Source organism: Ammodytes marinus (assembly GCF_949987685.1).
Source record: "Ammodytes marinus genome assembly, chromosome: 13".
NCBI classification, from domain to species: domain Eukaryota; kingdom Metazoa; phylum Chordata; class Actinopteri; order Uranoscopiformes; family Ammodytidae; genus Ammodytes; species Ammodytes marinus.
The window spans coordinates 26,799,346-26,811,348 of NC_137217.1; positions in this window are offsets into that span (position 1 = coordinate 26,799,346).

A 12,003-nucleotide genomic window follows, 5' to 3' on the forward strand; every position below is an offset into this window, starting at 1 on the left:
GCACTTCCTAGCCCAGTTGCGCGACCTTCACTAGTAGAGTCTTCCGTGTGTGACTCTGAGACTATGCGGAAAAGAACAGAAAAGAAAGCCATGTCATTTGCAAAAGTCCTACTTATAACCCTGCGCGCACACCAAAAACCTCCATGAATGTTGGTGGCAGCTGCCAGTCATTCATTTTCACTTTAATTTTCGCTACGAAGCCTCGGCTGCAGCAGCACCATGGCAACCACCTGCACGCAGGCATAGTGTGTCCACTCCACACACAGTCTGAAATAAGCTGTGGATGAAAGACTCCCAAAACATTTAGGCCTACAACAACCAGTTTAATTTAGCCTTAATACTAATTTGGGTCTATATTGTTATTTGCACTGAATTGCAAATTACGATATTTTAGAAGAAATACACTGAATTACACCATTGTAATTCAGTGTATTTCTTCTAAAATATCATAATTAGAATGGGTGTGATAAGAGCATTAAAATGAGAAAAAATAATGGGACAAAAAGAAATCAAGGAACATTCAGGCTAGAATAAATGAAAATGCGATTAATCGCGATTAAATATTTTAATCGTTTGACAGCACTAATATATATATATATATATATATATATATATATATATATATGTGTATATATATGTATGTATATATATATATATATATATATATATATATATATATATATATATATATATATATATATATATATATATATAGGATTCTGTGGATTAATCACGATTAATCACGATTAATTCTACCATTCGAAATAGGCCCAAAGAATTACAATTTCTTCTGTATATTGTTATATGAATTGAAAGATAAAGGACAGAAGGTGAATATATACATTGAGATGTAGTTTTTTATTAATTGAAAATCCAAATGATGGTGTAAATACTGCAAATAAATTATAATCAACTAAAACATATGCTACCACACCATACTTCAATTTGGCTGTCTCTATTCCTTGTTTTTGAGCAAATATAGCATAGGCTATAGAATGGCATGTATTTGGTGAATGATATTTCTTCCAGTGTGTTAAGATGTGTTTTATTCAGTGTGGAGAACTGTCAGTTAGGGCCGTAACGTCAGTCGGCCGGAGAGTCTGTTAGTTTCCTTTCTCTTCTCCCTCGGTCAGATGTGTGAGCGTGCATGTTGCCGCAGTAATCGATCATTCCACATGTGAAACGTGTTTATTTGAGTTTATGTGAATCACCCGTGTGTGCGTGTCTCTTTGCTATGCCTCTGAGTAAATGTATAGAATTACTTTTATTTGGTGTTATACACCAGAATCAATGGATAAATGTGTTTTCATCACATGAAGGACAATAAATTCAATCAGTTCTTGTCCGGTTTTTGCATTCCTTGTGCAAAACTTTGCAACTTGTCTGTGTCTCTGTCTGTGTGCGTGTAAATCAGCCCACGTCTGTGAGACAGTTAATTTGTGCCAGAAAGCCAACGTTATGTTGATGTCACTTATAAATCACACACACCTCTGAAAACTGCAGACGTTTGTGCTCTCCAATGCTCTGAAGGGAGCAGACAATGTTCCTCCTCCTGTTGCTTCCTACAGCAACTTCCGCCCGCGACACAGACGTGGCAGTTAGCAGGTCAAGCGCGCAGCTGCTGATCCTGGATCAGCCACAACGTTAGAGTGATTATAGTGCAGAGCGGGTCATTCTGCGCATGCGTTAATTGCATAAAAAAAAATTATACATTTATTCCAAAAATTAATCACCCTGCGTTAACACGTTCATTTTGACAGCCCTAATGTGTGTGTAACTGTGTTGAGGTTAAGTTACAACGTCCATACAATGTAAGTCATCAGCCTCCAAATTCTTTTTTTGGCCTCTAAAAGTTAAAGCAAGTCTAAAAAAAACTGTTTTTCTGAGTTTTATTCGAACACTTGCAAGTAGGCATAATGCTGTAAAAGTTATAAGTTATAAGTCTTTGTACAGACACTAGAGAATGGGCCTCATCCCCAGATAAGCATGTAGTCTACGGTGTCACATTAGAATTGGCTGCTGAGAGGAAGCTCAGTTTGCATTACCTGTATCCTGAATCTTTGCATATTTGTCAAGAACATCAGTGTGACCTTGGATAACAATATACATTTTTCCACCGCATAGGTAAAGGCTCTTTACATAGTAACAAGAAAAACATTAACTCAAACTTGAGTTAAAACCAGAAAGATAAAGACCATTAAAAAAAAGGAATACAATTATCACTAAACACAAACAGTGACCATTTTCCATTGATTTATTACCATTTTTACTGTTCTCTTTGTTGTACCAGCATAGTTTGAGTCTCAATTTCCGTCATGGCTTGCTGTAAGACAGGTGAGAGTGTTGCAGGGTAAGGGAATTCAAAGAACATGAAAATGGACAAAAAAGTTGAAAGTCATTGGAGGCAGCATTTCATTCCATCGAGGCAAAACCTCGTCATTCTTAAAGGATTCCCAGGTTTGCTACGAAACTCATCACAGAACGTAACACTGAGGCTTTTGGTCAGACTCTTAGGTGCTAAATAATATAGATTTCAAAAGAAATTAACTTATCTTTCTGACTTCAATAGTCAACACCTAAAATTAAATTTTTCATTTAAGTATCAAAACCAATAAATAAAAGCTATCAAAAAAAAACAATAAATAAAATAAATCACTATTCAGTATACTCTCTACAGCCTTATAAGGGAGTGTGGGACATGACTCATCTTCAACTGCTTATCCAAGGTCGGGTCGTTGGGGCAGCAGCTCCAGCAGGGGACCCCAAACTTCCCTTTCGTGAGCCACATTAACCAGCTCTGACTGGTTATTTTTCTACACAAAGGAGCAGCAGTCTCAGATTTAGAGGTGCTGATCCTGATCTCAGCCGCTTCACACTCCGCTGTGAACAGTGAGAGTTGAAGGTCATATACCAATGATGTCATCAGGACCACATCATCCACAAACAACAGCTATGCGATCCCAAGCCAACCGAATAACAACCCCTCCCCGCCACGACGTCGCCTTGGTTTCCTGTCCATGAGTATTTTTTAATTTTTAATTTTATTTCAGACATATCAAAAACAATACAAAACTAAATGAAAAGCACAAAAATACAACAAACAAAATTTATGTTTAAAAGACTTCACAAAAATAAAAAAAATAAATAAAAAAAATAATCTGTATTGATGTGACATGCCCGAAAAGGAGCAGGAAGAAGTATACACTTATTTAATCCTACCCCTTTTCCATTGTAAAAAAATAAAAATAAAAATAAAAATATTTATTATATTCGCTTCATTTGATTGGTAGAAATAATCATTTCCGCCATGTGTAGTCATCTCGGCAAGAGTGAAGAGAGTCTTGTGTATTGGCGAAAATGTGAGCACAGCAATGTTTATTGTGTGGTGTTTTTCCTCGTCAATAAATTAATCAGTTGGTTACACTGTGTCCCACTAGTCGCGTAGCTGCCGCAGCCAATACTGTTCGCTCACTGTATTTTATAGTTGCAACTTGCACCGAGCCGTCTCTGTGTGTTTTCGCCATAGATAGCAGTAAATACACGCTCACAACAACACGGGGGGAATAAATAAAGAAACGGCTGGTTTGACCAAGCAAAAACGAGAGACCGCTGGCTTGTGAGCGGGGCACTGTTTATTGTGTGGTGTTTTTCCTCGTCATTAAATGAATCAGTTGGCTACACTGTGTCCTACTGCAATGATGTCGCAGCCAGCACTGTTCTCTCACTGTCTATCAGTTGCAACTTGCACCGAGCCGTCTGTGTGCTCACAACAACACCGGGGGAATAAATAAAGAAGCGGCTGGTTTGACCCAGCAAAAACGAGAGACCGCTGGCTTGACCACAGTTGTTCCACAGCGCGATAGTTTAACCCACATTCTGGCGGCGGCTATCGCAGTCCAGCCTAAACCCCGCCCTACCAGTAAGGGTAGGGTCGGCGGTGGAAACAACACCGAGATTCTTAAAAGTGAGCTGTCCCGCTCTGATCCGACCCGCTCTACTCGGTGGAAACGAGGCATTAGTATCACAAACAGGATTGGTGACAAAGCTTAACCCCACAGGAAACGGGTCTGACTTACTGCCGAGAACTTGGACACAGCTCTCGCTTTGGACTTAAAGATATTGAATGGCCCTGAGAAGGGACCCTTTCACCCCACAGTATCTCCCTCGCGACCAGGTCATATTCCTTCTTCTTCAGATCCACAAACCACATGTAGACCGGATGAGCATACTCCCAGGCCCTTTCCAGGATCCTTGCGAGAGTGAAGAGACGGTTCATTGTTCCACGGCCAGGACAGAAGCTTGAGTGTTCCTCTTCAATCTGAAGTTCTAGTAGAAGACTATCGGACAGACCCTCCTTTCCAGCACCTTGGAATAGACTGTGCCAGGGAGGCTTAGAAGTGTGATACCCTTGTACTTGGCACACACTATCTGGTTCCCAACCCCCAACCTGGTCAGCCACTCCTTGGGCACTGTCCCAGGCTGTGTTCGGAAAGCCATACTAGTGTCCTACATCCTACATACTCACCATCTATATACTACATACTGTCTACTCAAAGATCGATTGTGTATGCGAGAAGCGTCGAAACGTTTTCACTTGAAGTATACTCAAGCAATAAAGAATGTCTTCTTCTTACAAGATTCAGGCCTTTTAGACTCTGTTTAGCATATTACCGCCCTCCACAGGTTAGATATTGAACTAGATTTTTACAGTCCTGTGTTCATCATCTGTGTTTTAGACCTCTTGTTTTATAATCTAAGTAGGCCTATCTTTAAGAGCACTAATCACGTTTCGTGGCGACAGCACTCAGCTGTCTGTCAGTTGAGCTGGACGAGCCCCGGTGTGTGGAACACAGCATTCAGTTCTGATCTGATATATACTATCTATGCTTCTGATCTCTCTCCACTATCATACTGGCATCACTCATTTCACTTAGTAAATCTAATGTTGTTAGGTATTTATCTCCATTCAGAAGACCAAAGGTATTAGCCTGGCTCCCCCCGCCTACCTACTTCCGGCCAAATTTCATTTTCCCTTCAGTAGTCAGTCTGGGGACGGGCCGTATTAGTGGGATTCTGCTCAGGCAGATTTCTGCCTGTCCAATCAGCAAACAAAACGAGTGGCTGAGAACGATGACGTCGAAGTCGCGCTCCAGTTTCAGTTGAATGCTGCGTTCCTATATACTCAGAAGAAGGAGATTTCCGACTTGATAGTTCCGAGTTCCGACCTGTCTGTGTTCCAGTGCATCTGCTCGCGAAAGTATGGACGCCTAAAACCTTTCTTATCCAAATAACTAAACATTAGGCTCTAGCAAGTTACCTCTGCCAGGTTGCCGGTAGATCCATAGACTACAAAATGTAGTGAAGTCGGAAATTTCCGAGTTTCCAGTACAACTGGAACGCATCGTCAGAAGCTGGCTCATGACACACGTGACGACCAAACCATATGCGATTGGTTGGCTAATCCAGAGTGGCACTGGGCAGATCCAATAATTTTAAACTTCAACAGACACCCGCCTCCAAGTGAGTGAACGTTTGCCAATTACAGCACTTCCAGACCTTCTGTACAAATGAAATGAAGTACGATGGTCTGGTAGCACCAGGCTACAAAGGTATACTCACACGTTTAAAATCCAACGGTTGAATGTTGTTATGAGAGAAGGGATCTGATCTCTCTGCAGTGGATCCTCCAGAAGTATGTGAAGTTAAATCAACCATAACCCCACCCCCAAGAAACATATAGGGGAAGGTGGGGTGATTTGTGCGTTTTGGAAGTTGCAAAACCCCTTGTTTCTAGAAAACCGTGGAAGAATTTGGAAATGTGACCACATATTTAAGAAGAGCCATCCATTTGACTCATCCTGTAAAGAAGGGAGACACAAGGAATAAGATATAAGCACATTTAAGCTCAAAAAACTGTGTTTTGCCTTTCAAAGTAAAATTTCCATGATCAAGGTTTTTTGATTATTGTGTCTGAACAATTATAGACACGTTTGAAAACATTTGACACATGTTTTAGTGCTTTGGTATGCTACACTTTGAGTCTATATAGTTAGCACAATGTCAACCCTAAATTGCTGCATCATGCCTATTATCCAAAATTCTGGGGATGGGGTGATTTGTGCGCAAGGGCCTGGGTGAGTTATAAGTAAGTAAGTAAGTAAAATGTATTTATAAAAGCACATTTATGACAGTTTGCACTGTCCAAAGTGCTGTACATAGTGCATTCAGTAGGTAAACAATGAAGGTACAATAACAATAACCAAAATAAAAGACGTAAAGCCCATACATCCACATAAACACAGATAGTAGTGCAGAGGTAAGATAGTTAATGGGGAGGAAAAGCCAGGGTGTACATATGGGTTTTGAGCCTTGATTTAAAGGCAGAAATGTAGGGGGAATCACATTTGTCAGGTGGCAGTTGGTTCCACAAGCACGGAGCAACTAGTGCAAAGTACATTTCTGAGAGTTGTGCCAGTGGCATGGCTGTATACGCTGGTCACCAAAAGAAAGTGATTGTCTACAGTAGCTCAGAAGAGAGTGACATCTCAATTCCACTTAACGACACCACTGATGAGAGTTCAGATGGCCAGAAAGATGATGATGGTGACTTTGTGGGGTGATTTGTGCGACAAGACAACTTTTTTTCCGAAAGCTATATTTCTTAAACAGTTTATTCCAGATCCAAAGTTTTTATTGCCAGGGATGCACAACATCCTGAAATATATGTACATATTTGAGTTGGAGACATAACTGTCAAGGCCTCACTTTAAAATCACTTTGAGTAAAAAGTTGCACAAATCACCCCACCTTCCCCTACTGTATAATGGTCGACACTATTTTCATATGCAAAGTTTTCTTAAGTGGAAAATATCTTTCTGTCAGGGTTGGTCACACCATGGATATCCTACCCCCTACAGACCACTCAGCACAGTTTTTTTTAAAACAGGAAATCATGATTCATGAAAAAAAAAAAAAAAAATTATATAGGCCTATGTATTTTTTTTATGATTTAAGCTCCAACACCCATGAATTGAAGTCATGAGCCTCTAATTAAAACTTGTTAAAGCTGCATTAACACATGTTTAAGACACTCAGGGGAAAGCAACAATTATTTTAGACATTATATTAAATTTATTTCATTTATTAAGACATAAAAAGGCATAAAGAAAGAACACATAGGCAATATACAATTACCGTTAAAAAGTGGTTAGAAGAGTGAAATAAAATAAAAGATACAAATAAGATAAAATAGAATAAAACAGGATAATGTAAATTACAGTGCAGTTCATGGCAAGATATGGATTAATGGTTCCAAATGTAATCAAATTAAAGGCAGTAGCAAACAGAGAAGTCTCGAAAACCTCAAATTTTGGTGACTGACTGAATGCTTCTTAGTTCTTACTATGGGGTAAGCAGAGCTGTCTCATACCACATTATTACAGATCCTAATGTAGCAGCACATCAGACATGTATTTGTGTTCAGTTATAAACCAACAGAAGCTATTTAAAGTAGAGGACTATTGTAGGACTTTATGCACAGGCCTTTGAAGACAGCATTACAGGCGCCAAGACTACTGAAGTCGGAGCACTGACACTGACTGATATGATTATAGTAAGTATAGTACAGTTGGTTTTTAGTTGGTTATTTTAAACCAAAACAGTAAAGTCGGGGGCCCAGACAGAGTTAAAACTCGCTATAAAGGGCCATAAAGCTGAAGGGAGCTGCAGTCAGGAGATAATTATCTGTGGGTTCATCATTTCCAATGACCCATAAATATTATAATAAAATTATCTACAGTATTATACTGAACACATGTAAAATGTATTTTCTTACACACAAATTCATCCAAAAGCCAACAAGGACAATGAGCCATGAAATCACATGTAAAAATGCATCGTGTTATCCATCATTTAGCATGAGTCAATCAGCTGCTTTAACTAAAATGCAAAACAAATTATTTAAATTTCTAGCTGCGAGCCCTGAAAGTGCAATGTCACCATCATGTAAAATCTTTCTTATCTTTCTTTTTCACTCACAACATTTAATTTCTGTTGAGCAATTATTGTTTTTCTAGTATATCCCTGTTTGCAGAGGCTGACTTTAAACTTTATTTTGGAGTTATTAGCAAAAGGTAAGCGCTCCGTGTAGGCTTGTCAAGTACAACATTGTATGTTGGCAGGTGCATTTGAATTGAATAATTGGTCTATCAAACAAATGTTCCTGAAGTGATTTCTTATTCAAAGCAGTAAGATGAAATGTAAATGGATTGGTAGTCTCTGCTGCTGCTGTTTTTGCATGTCATCTGAGTTCAAACGTCATTGCTACAGGAAACACATTAAATCAATTAATAAATCAGCCTACTACCACCAAAAATCTGGAACAAACTCCCAGAAAACTTGAGGTCTGCTGCAACTCTCAGTTCTTTTAAATCGAGTCTAAAGACTTTTTTGTTTCCATTTTAACCTGCAATTTTGATTTAATTTGCTTCTTTTATTCGCTTTTAAATGTTTTATAATGTGTTTTATGTATTCTAATCTTGCCCCTGTAAAGCACTTTGAGTGGCCTTGTGTCTGAATTGTGCTATAAATAAACTTGCCTTGCCTTGCCTTACAGAGCAAACCACATCATCATAATCACAAACAACAATTAGCAATTTTTAATTTTGAAACATTTAAATGTCACTAATTTATTGTATCTTATGTGCTATACTTTTATTGCATTGAAGTGAATTGAATGTGTCCTCAGTGATTGTGTCCATCAGCTTTCAAAAATGGAAATAATAAATATTTCAGACTTATTGGTTAAGTCACTCAGCATTACCTCTAAGTCACACACCTAAACTAAAATAAGAAAAGCTGCGTGTCTAAACTGCAGATCGAAAACTATGTGCTGGATTTAGTCAGTGTGAAAACGAACTGCACGCAAAGCATACAAAGAGTTATACAAGAACATACTGAGGCCGATCTTTACATCGAAAGGGTGACCTTGTTCTGTGTAAGAACAAGGTCAAGCTGCATCTTTTTGGGTGTTTTTTTCATCTCGTGGGGGTCCGCAAGCATCTAAATGGAAGGGGAAAAATGTATTTAGGGAAGGTTAAGTGTGTGTGTGGGGTGGTTCTGACTTAAAGAGAGATACATGCAATACTTAAAACGGGTTGATTGGGGACTCTTGTGCAATTGGGGACCAAAAGCCATAATAGTCCCCAATGAGAAAACGCAGATTTTTGGGTCAGTGGTTAAGGTTAGGGTAGGTTTACAGGAAATGTATTTAAGTCATTGCAAAAACCCCATAAGTGATGTAGTTAAGTGTTTGTGTGTTTGTGTACCTACCTACCTCCTGGTTTGTCACTGCTCTCTTGTATCTGTTTCACAGGCAGTTTCCTCCAGCTCAGATTGAAGTCAGTCACTCCCTGATTAACAAATGCTGCATGCATCTAAGGAAGAAGAAAGATACCAGTCAAAGTATTTTTTTTAATGTCCTTTTCTTTGCATCCTGTTTCTTTCTCTTAAGCACGCGAGGTTCACGCACGCACGCACACACACACACACACACACACACACACACACACACACACACACACACACACACACACACACACACACACACACACACACACACACACACACACACACCATTCCTACCTGCTGCAGCAGGTCGGCATTTAGGATTGGATCTTCCAAGTTTGCACTGGACTGGAACTTTATCTTCAATACTCTTTTAGAGGTTTTGAGAACTACAAAGGGTCCCAAACAAAATTCAAGTGTCAGTGAGGAAACATTTTGTTTGTTTGTTTGTTTGTAAGCATTAGCGCCATGTGCAGAAAATGGAGTGCAGAAATGTCACCCATTGTCTAGCAACAAATAGTATTCTAGAAGCTTGTAATCTGATAAATCTGTTTCACAGTTTTAGTGATTCATACGTCCATAGCAGAAGAAAGGTAAGGCGTTGGTGCACTTCTCATCAGTCCAGCTTCCATTTGTCACCGTTATGGCCGCACAACTTTCTTCTCCATTCATGTTGTCAGGTTGGTCAGGATTCCAGTTTTCAAATCTGGTAATACTTCCACTTTCTGACCAAAGCCAGTAATGAGGTCTGCTGAGGCCAATCCATGCTTGTGAAAGAGAAGAGACAAGACAAGGAGGCTTCATATAAATATATAGCATATTCCAAACACAGAGCCAATTAAAAGTGCTTCACGTCGGCAAGCATAAGACTTAGAAATTACATTTAAGAAGTTTTAAACATTAAGTAATAAAAACCAGATGATTAAAAACCTGGAAGTTCTGACAGAAGTCCCCGGACTATCTCGTTTGTCTCTGCATCAGATACAGTGGCCAGGATTCCTCCGCTTTCTTTGCAAAGGCTTATGGCATCCACCCAAGTATACAAATCATCAGTTATGAAGTAGCTGGGCTCTGTTGGGAGAAAGACAATGAAAATTAAAAAAAAAAGTTTAGATAGTTTTTAATAGACTATCTAAACTTTTTATAATTTCTATAATAAAAAGAGTGCATGTGTAATACGTATTCTGGAAGCAAAACTAAACAATTATTATATTATATTCTCCTAGATAAATGTCCATTGGTATCATATCAATAAGCTACTGTAAATACATCTACAACATCTGGATCACAAGTTGCTCCTAAAAAATAAGCTCTAGGCTACATTAATATCATATATATATTTATATTTAAAGTCAAGTTTTCATCTTGTGGTTGTTGCTAATGCCTTAACATATAATTATATGACTGGGCAAAAATATATTTAATTACTATTGATTTGTAGAGATTTTTTATGAGATAAATGTGTGTATTGAATTTTAAAAAAAAAGTGACACAATCAAATATCTTGTTGGACCATCCTTAGCTTCGATTACAGCACATATGCACCATTACACATTTTGTAAGCTTATTTGACACATAAGGTTGCTGAAACCCTAGACCTGACCAACTGAAGCATCTGAAGGAACCCCATAGCTGCCACACAGGCTTGTACAGTAGGCACTAGGCATGATGGGAGCATCACTTCATCCACCTCTCTTCTTACTCTGATGCGACCATCTTTCTGGAACAGGGTCAATCTGGTCTCATCAGACCACACAACCTTTTTCCATTGCTCCAGAGTCCAATCTGTATGCTCGCTGGCAAATTGAAGCATTTTATCCTGATAATCCCCACTTGTAAGTGGTTTTCTTAAGGCTACACATCTGCATTGTCCATATCGCTTATGTTCTCTTAGCATTGTGTGTGTGGTAATGCTCTTACTTGAACTGTTACACAGAGCTGGGAGTTCTAATGTCGATATTTTTCCGACCACATTTCTTCCTCAAAGATGACGGTTCACCACTATCTATTCAGGTTCTAATAATGCTTTGGACATTTCTTAACATGATATCAGCAGTTTCATTTATTCCAGTAGTTTTCTTTGTTTCATGCAGGCCAATAATTTCAAGCCCCTGAAACAGTTACATCTTTTCCAAAACCACAGCATATGTCTTCTGACACGGTTGTTTAAGAAATAAGAAGCTATTCACTGCATCAGTTATTGTTAAATAACTAGTTGCCAACTGAAACACATTAATCAATTAAGTTTTTGACCGATGGAGGGCTCATGCCTGTTTTATCTTTAAAGAAGTTGAATACCTTCGGAGGACAGTGTCTTACAAACAGCAGGTTTAAATTCCAAGCAGCTGGCGTTATTCCAGGTTCCATTGCTACTGATGGTCACACAGAATGTATAGACGGTTTCGTTGTCTGGCAGATCATATTCCCAGTTGAAATATGTGACTGGGTCTTTGTCCACCCACTCCCATTTAATAGTGTTCTGGTACAGTCCTATCCAGGCCTTGCCCGCGTAACCCCCGGCCCCATAGGGCGCATACATCATTTCATTCAGGCTTTCCTGGTCACTAATTTGCACCAATTCAGTGTGCTCAGCTTTGCAGTACGTGCGTGCCTCTTTCCAAGTCATATTCTCTTCGATAAAGTAGAAGACTTTAGAGA